Here is a 14,022-nt window from a genome sequence, read left to right as displayed (position 1 = left end):
GCCATCACTCTTTTATATATATAGATTATATGATATTATTGTTAGTATTGTATTGTATAAAATGATAATATTATTATCAATATTATATGTATATACAATATATTATATTATTAAAACTGATATAAAAATATTATATTATAAATGAGGGCGAGGGCCAGGTAAATCACCTTGGAGGGCCGCATCCGGCCCCCGGGCCTTAGTTTGGGGACCCCTGATTTAAGGCGTTGGCGTGCTGGCTGAAAGCCGAACAGGGGATGGGTTGGAGATGTCACTTTACAATGAATACAAGCTGAACTGCCTTGGGCTCAATGCTATAGACTCCTGGGACAGATGGGTTTCGCAAGGTTTTACGCCAAGTGCTTTGCAAGACTGCAAAGCACTGACCGGGGGCCGCGGAGACAGCGCTCAGCTCCATTGATTCTCCCATCGGGGAGGCGCGAGACCCTCGGGCCCCGCCCCCTGGAAGCCCTCTGCGGTGACGCGGCCGGATGACGTCACGCACCAGGTCTCCTCAGGCGGCGGAGCTGGGAGCGTGCGGGAGAGGGCGAGCCATGGCCTGGGAAGGAATCTCGGAGGGTGAGTCTGAGGAGGGAGCGGAGGGGAGAAGCGCCCCCTGAGCATGTGTGGGGTGCCTGCGTGCTTTCTCGTCATAACTACCGGCGCCATGAGGGCGTGACCGCTGGTAGGGGGGCTGGGGCTGCTCGCCTTGTTTTGGGGATGAGGCCCCTGCTTGCCTGAGGGAGGGAGGCAATGGAGCAGCATCCTGGCCTCTCTGCTCCTTCGGTCCAAGCCCCAAAGAAGGGTCTTCAGCAGGCATGGGCAAACTTCGGCCCTCCAACCGGTAGGTGGCTAGGAATTGTTGGAGTTGAAGTCCAAAACACCTGGAGGGCCGAAATTTGCCCATACCTGCTCATCAGGATGGGATCTGCTCATGGCAGCTGGGCCAGCAGAACAGGGCAGTTAACAGGGTTGTTGTATGTCTTTCGGGCTGTGTGGCCATGTTCCAGAAGTATTCTCTCCTGACGTTTCGCCCACATCTATGGCAGGCATCCTCAGAGGTTGTGAGGCATGAGGATGCCTGCCATAGATGTGGGCGAAACGTCAGGAGAGAATACTTCTGGAACATGGCCACACAGCCCGAAAGACATACAACAACCCTGTGATTCCGGCCATGAAAGCCTTCAACAACAGGGCAGTTAACCTTCAATAGATCAAGAGGGTCCCACGTTATGGAGGAAGCCTATTCTAGCTATTTAATACACAAATCCCTGCTTTTCTAATTTGAACTGTAGTGCCAGTGCAGAATCATAGAATCATAGAATAGTAGAGTTGGAAGAGACCACATGGGCCATCCAGTCCAACCCCCTGCTAAGAAGCAGGAAATCGCATTCAAAGCACCCCCGACAGATGGCCATCCAGCCTCTGCTTAAAAGCCTCCAAAGAAGGAGCCTCCACCACGGCCCCGGGGAGAGAGTTCCACTGTCGAACAGCTCTCACAGTGAGGAAGTTCTTCTTCTAGGATGTTTTTACTACCCTAAAAGAGATGCTCAGTTTTCCTCACAGCTATTCAGTTATACAAATCTTTCGTCCTGTTTTTCCGGCTCTCTTATTCGGTATGGTTTCCTGGTTTCGTCCTTTGAATGTTGCATTTGATGTGTTTCACTGACCTTGCTGTTCGTTTGCTTTGATGCTAGTCATTGACCAGGTTTTTTTAATGTACTCAGCGATGGCTTCTGCACACATGAATTCAGAAGCTGCTGCCTGCCACCAAAAAGCAGCAGCTATGGTCTTTTTTAAAAAATTACCCAGAAACTTCTGGGAAAAAAGGTCTAGTGCTTCAAAGATGTACAGTAGAGTCTCACTTATCCAACATTCTGGATTATCCAGTGCATTTTTGTAGGCAATGTTTTCAATGCATCGTGATATTTTGGTGCTAAATTCGTAAATACAGTAATTACTACATAGCATTACTGCATATTGAACTACTTTTTCTGTCAAATTTGTTGTATAACATGATGTTTTGGTGCTTAATTTGTAAAATCATAACCTAATTTGATGTTTAATAGGCTTTTCCTTAATCCCTCCTTATTATCCAACATATTCGCTTATCCAACATTCTGCCCGCCCGTTTATGTTGGATAAGTGAGACTCTACTGTACATTGCGTTTTGTTTGTCTTATTTTAATGTTATGTTATGTAGTTAAAGCAAACCTCCGAGTGGCACAGCAGGATAAATTGCTGAGCTGCTGAACTTGCTGACCGAAAGGTCGGCGGTTCGAATCCGGGCAGCGGGGTGAGCTCCCACTGTTAGCCCCAGCTTCTGTCAACCTAGCAGTTCGAAAACATTCAGATGTGAGTAGATCAATAGGTACTGCTCTGGCAGAAAGGTAACCGTGTTTTATGCAGTCATGCTGGCCACATGACCTTGGAGGTGTTTATGGACAACGCTGGCTCTTTGGCTTGGAAATGGAGATGAGCACCAACACCCAGAGTCGGACACGACTAGACTTAATGTCAGGGGAAAACTTTTACCTTATGTTAATGTGGCATTGAATTATTGCCAATTTGGAAGCTGCTCTGAGTCCCCTTAGGGGTTGAGATAGAGCAGGGTAAAAATACAGTAAATAAATAAGAATCTTGTGGCACTACAAATTTCCATTGCTCCCAAGATTGCCTGGGTCACCTTTAACAATTGTGTAGAAGAGGATATTTCGACAGATGAGGAAAATAGGTCTGTCTGTCTGTCAATGTTAGGGCTTCCTCTTCTTGCTCCATGATGGGAGTGTCCAGGACAAGGAGTCAGCCAGAGGCCAGATTGTGCCAGGAGAGCTCTTTGGCCCCATCTACATTACCATACAATGCCATTTCAAACTGTGAATATATTTATTTGTTATGGTCGATGACCAGCAACAGAAAATGTACAATCATCGAAATAGAACAGAAACATATACATTTAGATATTAAGAAACACTGTCAAAAACACAATATGGAATATGGTAGTTAAAACAGTATTAAATATTTATATGCTAAAATGACAAAGGTAAATGCTGAAGTAAATTTTAAAACCTTCTAAAACTGTGACAACATCTTGCACAAACAAGCTATTGCTGCTGCCCAAAAGCTAGCAACTTTGGCAGTAATTTTAGGGTCTTGGTTCGCCAAAAGATAATCAATATAAAACCTTACAGATCTCACTGGTAAACTTTCTAAAACTGGATTTATAAAATGTTTATGAAGGTCTCGGTAAAAAGCAGGGCCGGTCGGAGATAAATTTAAATATTAAGCGGGGGCGCTGAAAAGCGCCCCCCGCCGGCCCCGCCTCCTGCGCCCTGACCCCGCCTCCCAACCAGCGTGCCCTGGCCCCGCCTCCCGCGCTGCGTGGGAGGCGGGGCCAGGGCACGCTGGGTGGAAGGCGGGGCCAGGGTTGGCCCCGCCTCCCATGCTATTCGCCCTGGCCCCGCCTCCCACGCAGCGTGGGAGGCGCGGCCAGGGTTGGAAAGAGGGAGGCTTCACCGCCCGGGGAGGGAAGGAGGGGATCTCTCCTCCCCTCCCCGGGCGGCGAAAGAAGCCGGCTTCGCCGCCCGGGGAGGGAAGGAGGGGATCTCTCCTCCCCTCCCCGGGCGGCGAAAGAAGCCGGCTTCGCCGCCCGGGGAGGGAAGGAGGGGATCTCTCCTCCCCTCCCCGGGCGGCGAAAGAAGCCGGCTTCGCCGCCCGGGGAGGGAAGGAGGGGATCTCTCCAACCCTCCCCGGGCGGCGAAAGAAGCAGGCTTCGCCGCCCGGGGAGGGAAGGAGGGGATCTCTCCTCCCCTCCCCGGGCGGCGAAAGAAGCAGGCTTCGCCGCCCGGGGAGGGAAGGAGGGGATCCCTCCTCCCCTCCCCGGGCGGCGAAAGAGGGAGCCACAAGGCCAGGGCGCACTGGTCGGGCGGCGGGGCACCGTCAGAGCGGTGCCCCGCCTCCCTCCCAGCCTGACGGCGCCCCCCGGGACCTGCGCCCGAGGCGGCGGCGTCACGTGGCCTCTATGGTGGGGCCGGCCCTGGTAAAAAGAGCAGTACAACAAGAATGCTCCACAGTCTCCACTGCCTTAGCCTCACAGCGACATAGGCATTCATTGTATGGTACTTTGTTATATCTTCCCTCAAGTACAGCTGAAGGGAGTACATTGAACTTAGTCAAAGAGAAGGCCTTCCTATGTTTTGGGATAATAAGGTTATCTAAGTACTCTGTGGGAAGAAGCACCCTCCAATCGTCTTTAAAGACTGGAAGAACAAAAGCTGTGTTTAGGTAGTTTTGCAGCTCAGTGTCCCAATAATAATAATAATAATAATAATAATAATAATAATAATAATAAATCTTTATTTATACCCTGCCACCATCTCCCCAACGGGGACTCGGGGTGACTAACATGGGGCCATGCCCAGAGCAGTACAATATAATAAAATATAAAAACAGCAGATACGCTGATGTATGTTTTCTTTGGCTTTTGTGTAGCCCATAGTTAGGATGGTGTTTGGTGAGAATCCCAGGTTTAGGATTTTCTCATTGACTAACTTTTTCCATCTTGAATGGAATAGATCACTATAGATCACTGTTTATGCCTAAAGGTCTGGCCCCATTGACCCTTAGTGATCTATTCCATTTCAAACTGCATTATATGGCAGCATAGATGGGGGACTTTACCAAAGATGACATCTGGTGTGAGTTCAAGCAGTTTGCATAGAAGCTCTTTGCAGCTTGATATGGAGCAATGGCTTGGAAGGGGATCAGATGAGGATAGCAGGAAGGACAAGGTGGGAGTTTCTGAGGGTAGACTTTGGGAGAAGGGTCAGGGAAGGACAGCTGTTGTTTCTGAGCCCCGGAGGAGGACCCAGGCGGACCAATCCCTGCCCACTCCTAAAGTTTCGGCCAATGCCACCCAGTGAGGCTCTCAGGTCTCATTTTCCACACCAAATGTAATAGGTATTTAACACAGGTATTTCAAGCAGCCTGGGGTTGCTTAACAGCCTGGATCCATTCCAGCCACACGTGCTTCAAGCAAGCCAAACTCAAGGTCGTCCGTGTATAAACAGAAAGGATCATCTTCATGGGTTTTGCTATAGCATAAAAGGACCAGTCAGTTGTAAGGTGGGTTGCAGGTAAGAAACAGGGTAGAAAGTGGTGGATTCTGTGATAGTGGGAGATCCTTTCTGAAGCCTGTCTGTTTTTATAGATATTTAGGGAATGTAACCTGTGCTCCTAAGGGAAGGATGGTGTAAATTAACTAAGAAGCTGGATGCCAATTTCAGATTGAGGAGGTTAGTGGGCTCTTCTCTTTGCTCTATCTTCTGTATCCATGCTAGATAATGTGTTGCTAACCTAGAAAATATAAACATAAGGGCAGGGGTTGGCGCATGTACTGGAGGAGAAGGGTTACTTCCACCATTATCACCATCTTTTTTATTTATATTCTCACCTTTTCCAAAAATGGGGGTCCACAGCATCTTGGAGCTCCAAGCAGAAACTGGCAGGGCTGTATTCTACATAGGCTGGGATGGCTTTTACCATCTTCCACCCTGGATCTTCCTGTTAAATGGATGTTAAATAAATCCCCAATCGTTGTCTTGACACGTATTAGGGATGATCTGAAATGGTTATACAGACTATATTTGTATCTGCTTGATTTGCATAATTTCTTTCTCTGTCATTAGCCCAGGGGCAGGGCAAGGATGCTTTTTGGTTTTCAAGGTGTTTGGTTTTCAAGAGCAATGCGTGAGTATTGCTATTGTATGCTGCCACTGCAAGAGAAATAATGATTTTATAAAGCAAAATTGTCCAGAACCTGCTTTCTGTTCCTGTCATTATGTTACCAAAACACAGCAGTGGTGAGAATTGTGCAGATCTTCAGATATACTTGAACTACAGCTTCTAGCAGTCTCAGTTGTTCAGCAACATCTGGTGAGCTGTGATTTCTACCCTTGAAAAACAGCAGGCTAATACTCTAAATAGTGTCTCAAAAATGACCTTCCCTTTCCTGACATGTGCCTCATTTTGCTGCCATGGAATATCCCTGAAGAGCAATGTACTGATATGATGTGTCATTCAAAACTGTGGAGAATCCTGTATGATTTAAAGATTTAACAAGTCTTATTTGACAGAAGCTTTCATGGAGTCTTCCTTCATGAGATAATGCACAGAGTGTGATGCAAAGTCTTTGTCCTTCTTCACATCGCAAGAGATGCCGCTGAACTACTTGACCAGTTCTTCTGGGTGGAAGGAAGTATCATTAGTGAGGTAAAAGGGAACTGATTGTAATCCCATGATCAAGGTGTACAACTCCTTCTCTCAGGACATGAAGAAGGGCAAAGGCTTTGCATCATATCCTGGGTGTTTATCTATACATCTAACAAGGATATCAGCGTTACACCCAACTACTCTTTGCTAGTGACTATTCTTAAGATAATAATCGCTCCTTGTATCGTTCACATTTCAGTTCCCTTCCCCCCACTGTTTATATTCATCATCCAACCCCTCTGACCTGTATAACACAGCCTTAACAGTTGAGGCAACCCGTCTTTAACCTAATGAAGTAAGTTGAAATGAGAGGTTGTGACTGATAAAACTAGACATTTAAGGTGCCACAAGATTGCCACAATGGATTAACATAACATGGGTAGGACCGGTCTCCTCTTTGTCATCATTTGCTTCTATTTCTTGGGATTGCTACTGTTAGTGACACTGTTTGGAGTCAGATTCTTTACTGCTGAAACGTGGGTATAGGATAGGGAACTTAGTATCTACATCATAGGTTTGGGCAACCTTGGATTCTGTGTCAAAGGATCCTCATGATGGCTCTGTTTGCTCCTTCACATCTTACAAGCAGAGGTTAAAGAGAAGAATCTAGAACCTAAGAAAGAAACTGCATATAAATCTGAGAACTTGTAAGCATCCTAGAAAATCTGAGAATTATGCATTAATTAGCCTGTAAATGAAAGGCCAGAATTTACCTGTTTAGGATTCTTAAAGACTGGCAGGCTTATACATGATTGTAGTTTTACAGCTTATGCCAGGACCGAGGTTCTCAGGTTCTTGCTATCAGCAGATGCTATTTGAAAAGTTTCTAGGATAATCAGGTGTCCTTGTTTGAGAGTGTTAGTGTTTTCTGCTCTTGTGCGAACATAAGCTCGGTAACCTTTTCTTGTTTTTGGTGGATGTTTATACAAATCACTTTCTCTAATGGGATGGTTAGACACTGGCTCTGCTAGACAGAAAGCTCCTGGTTAGTTCAGGAAATTAAACAGAGTTAAAGCCCATGATATGTGTGTGTGTGTGTGTGTCAATCACAAGCAGATCAAAACATGTTTAGACAGTGAGCAGTCCCAGCTAAAAAAAATTGAATCCACTTCAGTGTCCATTTGATTTATATATGCAAGACAAAAATCAGGTGCTTTTTGCAGGAGTCAACAGTCCCCGGCAAGACCGGAATTTTTTGATCTCGGGATAAGTCATCCAGCACCCAGAAAAGGAGCCTGCACCACACTCCGAGGCAATTTATTTATTTATTTACAACATTTCTACCCCGCCCTTCTCACCCGAGGGGACTCAGGGCAGCTTACAACAACCGGAAAAATTCAATGCCAAACAGATCAATAAAACAGCAACACATTTAAAACCATTAACAACTATTCATAAAATATATATATATAAAAGGGTGGTGGAATCGTGGCACCGAGCAAAACAACAAAAGTAAAGGCCCCCCACCTCGAAATTTGACAACACAACCCATCATCCACGCCTTAAGATTGAAACAACAAAAAATCACGTCACGCACCTCCACATGGACAGAACCCACAACGCACTATCGGGAGCCATGCCGGGAGGGAAACAGAAAGCCTCATGGCCGGCCAGCAAGAGGAAAGGCAGGCAATGGGAAAAAGCTGTCCCCTGAGTCCTAGCGCCCGCCCATCATCTGAAGTATTTATCTCCACTACTCTCTCCCTTATCCAACCTTCTACAATATCCAACCCATTTTAATACTCTATTTTTTAAATATATGCTATGAACCATGACAATCAACACAATCTGACTCCTAATATTTTAACAAGCTTAAAATCACAACACCAAATAAAAAACAACACTCTTAAAACAGGGGAATGCCAGACACTAAACAATCAGGGCCAGCTAACACCTCCCACGATCTGCCATGCAGGACACAATCCAAGCACTCCCAACAGATGGCCACCCAGCCTCTCAATAATAATAACAATAATAATAACATCATCATACAATCCTAAGGTTTGCAGAGACCCCTAAGAATCATCCAGTAAAACTTCCTTCTACCACACAGGAGGACACAATCCAAACAGTCCTGACAGATGATAAATACACACAAATGTCTATACTAGACAATGTCAAAGAGATAAGCAAACACCATAAAGGTTCAAAACATAAAAAGAGATGTGACATGTAAGGGCCACAGAAATAGTCAGGCCTCTCTGAGTATAGAGCTATCTTCTTTCTATGTGAAAAAGATAAGCAAATACTATAAAGATTCAAAACATAAAATGCACTATGTTATTTAGAGCATCATGTACAAACATTATTACCTGAGAGTTAACAACAATAATGAAAATAATAAGTACAGTCAACTGTTGTAATTCATAGTACTATCTTCCAGACTGTAATGTTTAAAGGAAACTGTAATTATCAAGGCTTAAATGTGGACTTGTCAAAACAGATCAAGTAGTCTCCACTATTTAAACAGTTTCTGAAGACTCCAATTGGATTTGGCAACCCTTAGTTTCCTTTAAACATTACAGTCTGGAAGATACTACTGTGAATTACAACAGTTGACTGTACTTATTATTTTCACTATTATTGTTAACTCTCAGGTAATAATGTTTGTACATGATGCTCTAAATAACATAGTGCGTTTTATGTTTTGAATCTTCATAGTATTTGCTTATCTTTTTCACATAGAAAGAAGATAGCTCTATACTCAGAGAGGCCTGACTATTTCTGTGGCCCTTACATGTCACATCTCTTTTTATGTTTTGAACCTTTATAGTGTTTGCTTATCTCTTCGACAAACTCCTGACAGATGACCATCCAGTATCTCCACAATCTCCACAATAAAAATAATAATAGAATCCTACAGTCACAGAGATAGGAGAGACCCCTAAAGGCCATCCAGTCCAACCCCTTCCTCCCATGGAGAACACAATCCAAACATTCCCAACAGATGGCCATACAGCCTCTTGATAATAAGAATACTAATAACAATATCACGGAATCCTCATGTTTCCATACAGCCCTAAGAATCATCCAGTACAACCTCCTTCTACCATGCAAGACCACACAATCCAAACACTCCTGACAGATGGCCATCCAATATCTCCACAATCCCCAGCATAAAAATAATAATAGAATCTTACAGTCACAGAGATAGGAGAGACACCTAAAGGCCATCCAGTCCAACCCCTTCCTGCCATGGAGAACACAATCCAAACATTCCCAACAGATGGCCATACAGCCTCTTGATAATAAGAATACTAATAACAATATCACAGAATCCTTATGTTTGCAGACAGCCCTAAGAATCATCCAGTACAACCTCCTTCTACCATGCAAGACCACACAATCCAAACACTCCTGACAGATGGCCATCCACCCACTATATAATAATAATGATGATAATAAAGATAATAATCATGATGATAACAGCAACAACAATAATAATAATAATCATAGAACTATACCATCCAATAATTTGGAGACACCCCTAACGGCCATCCACCCCAACCCTTTCTACTATGCACCAAGACACAATCTAACCATTCACAACACTTGGACAACGTATGCATACTATACAATACTAAACAGCGACAAAGACTCTACTCTCACCACTTTCACATTACACAAACAACCAAATACATATTAAACATAAAGACAACCATACAACAGACATTCAATACCACCACTAACTCAAATTTCTCACCAACACCACCAGACAACGCCACAGCAACGCGTGGCTGGGCACAGCTAGTACAACACATAAAATACATAAAATACATGCAACATATTCCATTGCTGAGCAGTTCTCACTGTCCGGAAATTCTTTCTAATGTTTAGGTGGAATCTTTTCCCTCTTCAAAGTGACATCATTTCAAATATTTAAACATGACTGTCATGCCCCCTCTCACACTTCTCTTCTGCAGACTAAACTTTCCCAACTCTTTAAGCCACTCCTCAAATGGCTTTCAAACCTTTGATCATTTTGATTGCCCTCCTCTGGACACGTTCTAACTTGTCAATATCCTCTTTGAATTGTGACACCCAGAACTGGACACAGTATTCCATGTGAGGTCTGATCAAAGCAGAATAGAGTGGGCCTTATCCATGAGTCATATCAAAATTCATATTTTTGGCTCCAAACCTGGCCTCAACTGTCTGTATGTCTATCCATCCATCTATCTGTACGAGGAATAGCAACACATTAAAATTTAACATGATTCCCAGTTAAATTATTACTATTTTGTCATTGTTGTATTTACTTGTACCCTGCTTTTCTTTCAGAAACTGAGACCCAAAATGGCTCACAATCTTTTAAAAACTTTAATTTAAAAGCCTACAAAATATAAATATTAAAATAGAATTAAATGTTAACATTATTCTCAAAAAATCAGTTGAAAGTACATAAAACCAAATAACGATGAACCAAATAATGATGCATGCAAACACCATACACCACTTTCTGGCTTATTCTTAAAAATTTTCTTCCTTAGTCAATGTCATATTTCTTGACGAATAAAAGGGTGAAGAACTGACTTTCACCAACACCACACAGTAGATGGAAGTCATTCTGGGTTTTGTTTGTTATTTTTTATATTTGTGTTTTTTTCCTTTTCTCTCATCTTGTCTTCTCTTCTTTTTCCTTTACTTCTTTTCTTGGCTTTTTATTATTATTTTTATAAAACATAGATCTGAAAAATGTAAATTTCAATAAAATTATATTTAAAAATGTTCTTCCTTAAAAGCCTGCCTGAATAAAAAGGTTAAAACACATAATTCATAAAGTGGTTAAAACACTAAGGTTATTTTAAGAAGTGCAGTGTATAGAGCAGTGCATTTTAAACAATCAGTGTGCAATTTAAAGTTCATAATTTTAATTCATATACATGAGACAGATTTATACACAAATATACATGGCACTAATTTTTATTTTATCATGGGCTTTTGTGGATATTAGCCTACTTCTTCAGATGCAATATAGAGTGATACTAAAGCCACAGGTTATTAAGTATAACCCGGCACCACATTTCTGCTCATTGCTGATTGATGTTTCCTGGAACCAGCCACATATGGATCAGGGACTGGCACCTATCCATGGACCACCACTTTGAATAACACTGGACTGGATCATCTCCAAATCTGCTTCTATGTCCAGTTATATGATGCTAAAACAAACTCATTGTTGTACAAACTTCTGTGACTTCTGTGGCTATTTGCCATATTGAAATGTGTCAACCCTTAAAGTGCTTGAGCTCTTTTACCCCTTGCAATGTATTTGTTGCTTAATAAAAAAGAAGTCTGGTGCTTCTGAGCCTCTTCTTCAGTGGACTTTTGCCTTTACCAGAAGAGGTTCCACTGCCTTCCAGTCCTGTAAGGAATATTGTGTGCCTTCCCCCCAAGAAATCCTTTAGTCTCTGCTTAGTCTGGCTGTCTGCCAGGGCTGACATTAACTTGCTTGCCACACTGGCATCAGTTCCAGGGCTTCGCCTTCTTTCTACCTAAAGTGGAGCCAGTGTTTTAGCTCCATTACCTTGCAAATCAGATTTTCAGTTTCTAATAAGATGTGAGATCCATCTGGGAGGAAAATCTCCTATACAACCCCCATTGAAGTAAATAGGATTTTAAAGTCTTTCAGCTTTTAAATATTCCCGTACTCATCCTTTGCAACATCTTTGGGGGGTAATGGCTTAGCATATCTGTCCCTTGAGTGAGGATGAAAGGAGAGTTCTGCCCAAGTAATTGCTCCTGCATTCCGAGTTTCTCAATTTTAAAAGGCTTTCAATTGCTTTCCCTACCATCACCCCACCCATCTGTATTCTTCAGCAGAAAGGAAAGCTTCAGAAAGGATGTTCACTTGAGTCCTAGACCCTTTATAGCACACCAGCATTCCTTGATTTATTTTGGTAGGAAACCAGCAGTTTTGAAAAATAAAAAAGATGACAAGAGTGGGTTGTGGGAAATAAAGTCTTGCAGCACTTTTGAGACTTACTGATTTTTATTTTATTATGAGCTTTTGTGGATACCAAATCAAGGTGTTATATAGATTGATGATAATAAATCCTTGGATTATTAAATATATAGCTGGATGGATGGAAAATAATATAATAGGGATGCAAAGTGTAACTTTCAATTCATGATTTGAAAAAGCATCATGGCACTGTTGGATTTCAACTGGAAAAGTTCATTGTGTTGTGCTAAACAAAAGCATAGTGGTGTGTATTTAGTATAACCATTTTTAAAGTAGTATTTTTATTCATTTTCCCTCTTGCAATATTACTTTATGCTAGCAGTGAAGGACTGCACTGACTAACAGTGCAGTCCTTTGGAACACAGGAAGATGTTTTATACTGATTCAGTCCATTGGTCTGGCAACTCTTCCTCAGTCTTTTATAACTATAGTTTGAGATCCAGGTTTTGAAATATTGCGCAGTAATCTACAGAGTGACTTCAGGCAAGTGACTCTTAAGCCTCAGGAAGGGAAAGGCCACCCACTTTAAACAATTCTTGTCAAAACCTCTGAAGGGAATAAAGCAAAGAGAAATAATAAAAAAAAATGGAAAATTACCAAGCCATAGAAAGGTTTAGACCAGAGTTTCTCAAACTGTGCTCCTCCAAGTATTTTGGACTTCAGCTCCCAGAAATCCCAGCCTGTTTACCAGCTGTTAGAAATTGTGGGATATGTGTAGGAGCATAGTTTGAGAAACTCTGGTTTAGACAAAGAGGGGGGCCTGAGAGGGAGATAGAAGCTTACTAGTCAGAGCAACAAAAGAAGGAGTTAGATGAAAGAGGAGACAGTTCAAAGGACAGAGCTTGATTATTTGGAAGCCAGGAAGAGGGGAAAATTGTTGTTGTGAATTGCTGCTATAAATTGCAGTCTGGAACATGGCAATACAGCCCAGAAAACTCACAGCAACCCAATGATTCCAGCCATGAAAGCCTTTGACAACACGGTGAATGAAATTGTTTGTGTGTACCTGCTTAAAACCTTTTGACTATAAAATATCCTGAGCTGTGCCTCAGAGTGTGGCACATTTTCCATTCCTATTCAAAAGATTTGATCAAATAAATCTGTTGTACCTGATCTCCTCATCTCATAGTGTCTAATGGAGGCACTAGGGGTTTCAGGAGTTCCTTTTTAGGGACACACCAGTGGTTTCAACACCTCCCCCTCCCACCCCAATATGTTCGTGCTGTGATTTCATATGTTGGAAAGAACTCAAAGGCACTCCGAAACAAATCTTGAGAATACCACTAAGATTCCACTTCATCTGCTGTGGCTGCATCCTTTGGGATCTTGAAATTTGCAGTTAGGGAGGGGGCATTGAGGTATCAGCCAAAGGATTCTAATACTGCATTGGTATACAAATGTCATAATCCCTTAGGATGCAGCGATGACAGTTAAAGTGAAATCATAGAGCTACAGTTGTGTGGTGTGAAGAGGACCCAGGTGGTCTTCCATCCATGTACTAACCGTCCAGAAATCAGTTAAAACTGAAATCACTTGGCCTAGATAAAAATATACATTGGTTGAATATTTACTCTGAAATAAACTATTTCTGGAAATTTCTGCTAGGAAATTTTATTTCAATAGGAAAAAGGGCCTAGCATTACAAGCTGAATAGCACTAGTTGACTCGGTGTTGAATTGCATCAGTATTTGTTGTGTAGGTGGGTGATAATCAAGAAATCCAAAGAACAGCTTCCTGCTTCTTAGTGTGTCTGTGTCTGTGTACGTTGAGCAACTACCAACAAAGAAAGG

The 14,022-nt window shown here is 42.6% G+C and overlaps 1 protein-coding gene across 5 annotated transcripts in view; it reads left to right on the top strand.

Moving 5' to 3' along the window:
- The first annotated feature begins 451 nt into the window (after positions 1–451).
- The window catches only part of pnpla6 (patatin like phospholipase domain containing 6), a 67,707-nt gene continuing 54,136 nt past the window's right edge, over positions 452–14,022 (top strand). For 2 of the 5 annotated variants that reach the window (XM_008103795.2, XM_008103790.2), the window contains exon 1: positions 452–576. The gene's annotated coding sequence lies outside the window, so the exon portion shown is untranslated. Of the gene's footprint in view, positions 577–5,206; positions 5,292–14,022 lie in introns of all 5 variants that reach the window. The other 3 variants (XM_008103796.2, XM_008103794.2, XM_008103792.3) reach the window with 2 other exon arrangements.

The sequence above is a fragment of the Anolis carolinensis genome, chromosome 2 (assembly GCF_035594765.1).
Source record: "Anolis carolinensis isolate JA03-04 chromosome 2, rAnoCar3.1.pri, whole genome shotgun sequence".
Lineage (NCBI taxonomy): Eukaryota > Metazoa > Chordata > Lepidosauria > Squamata > Dactyloidae > Anolis > Anolis carolinensis.
Note: the sequence above shows the minus strand (reverse complement) of the source record. Positions and strands in the feature narration are given on the sequence as shown.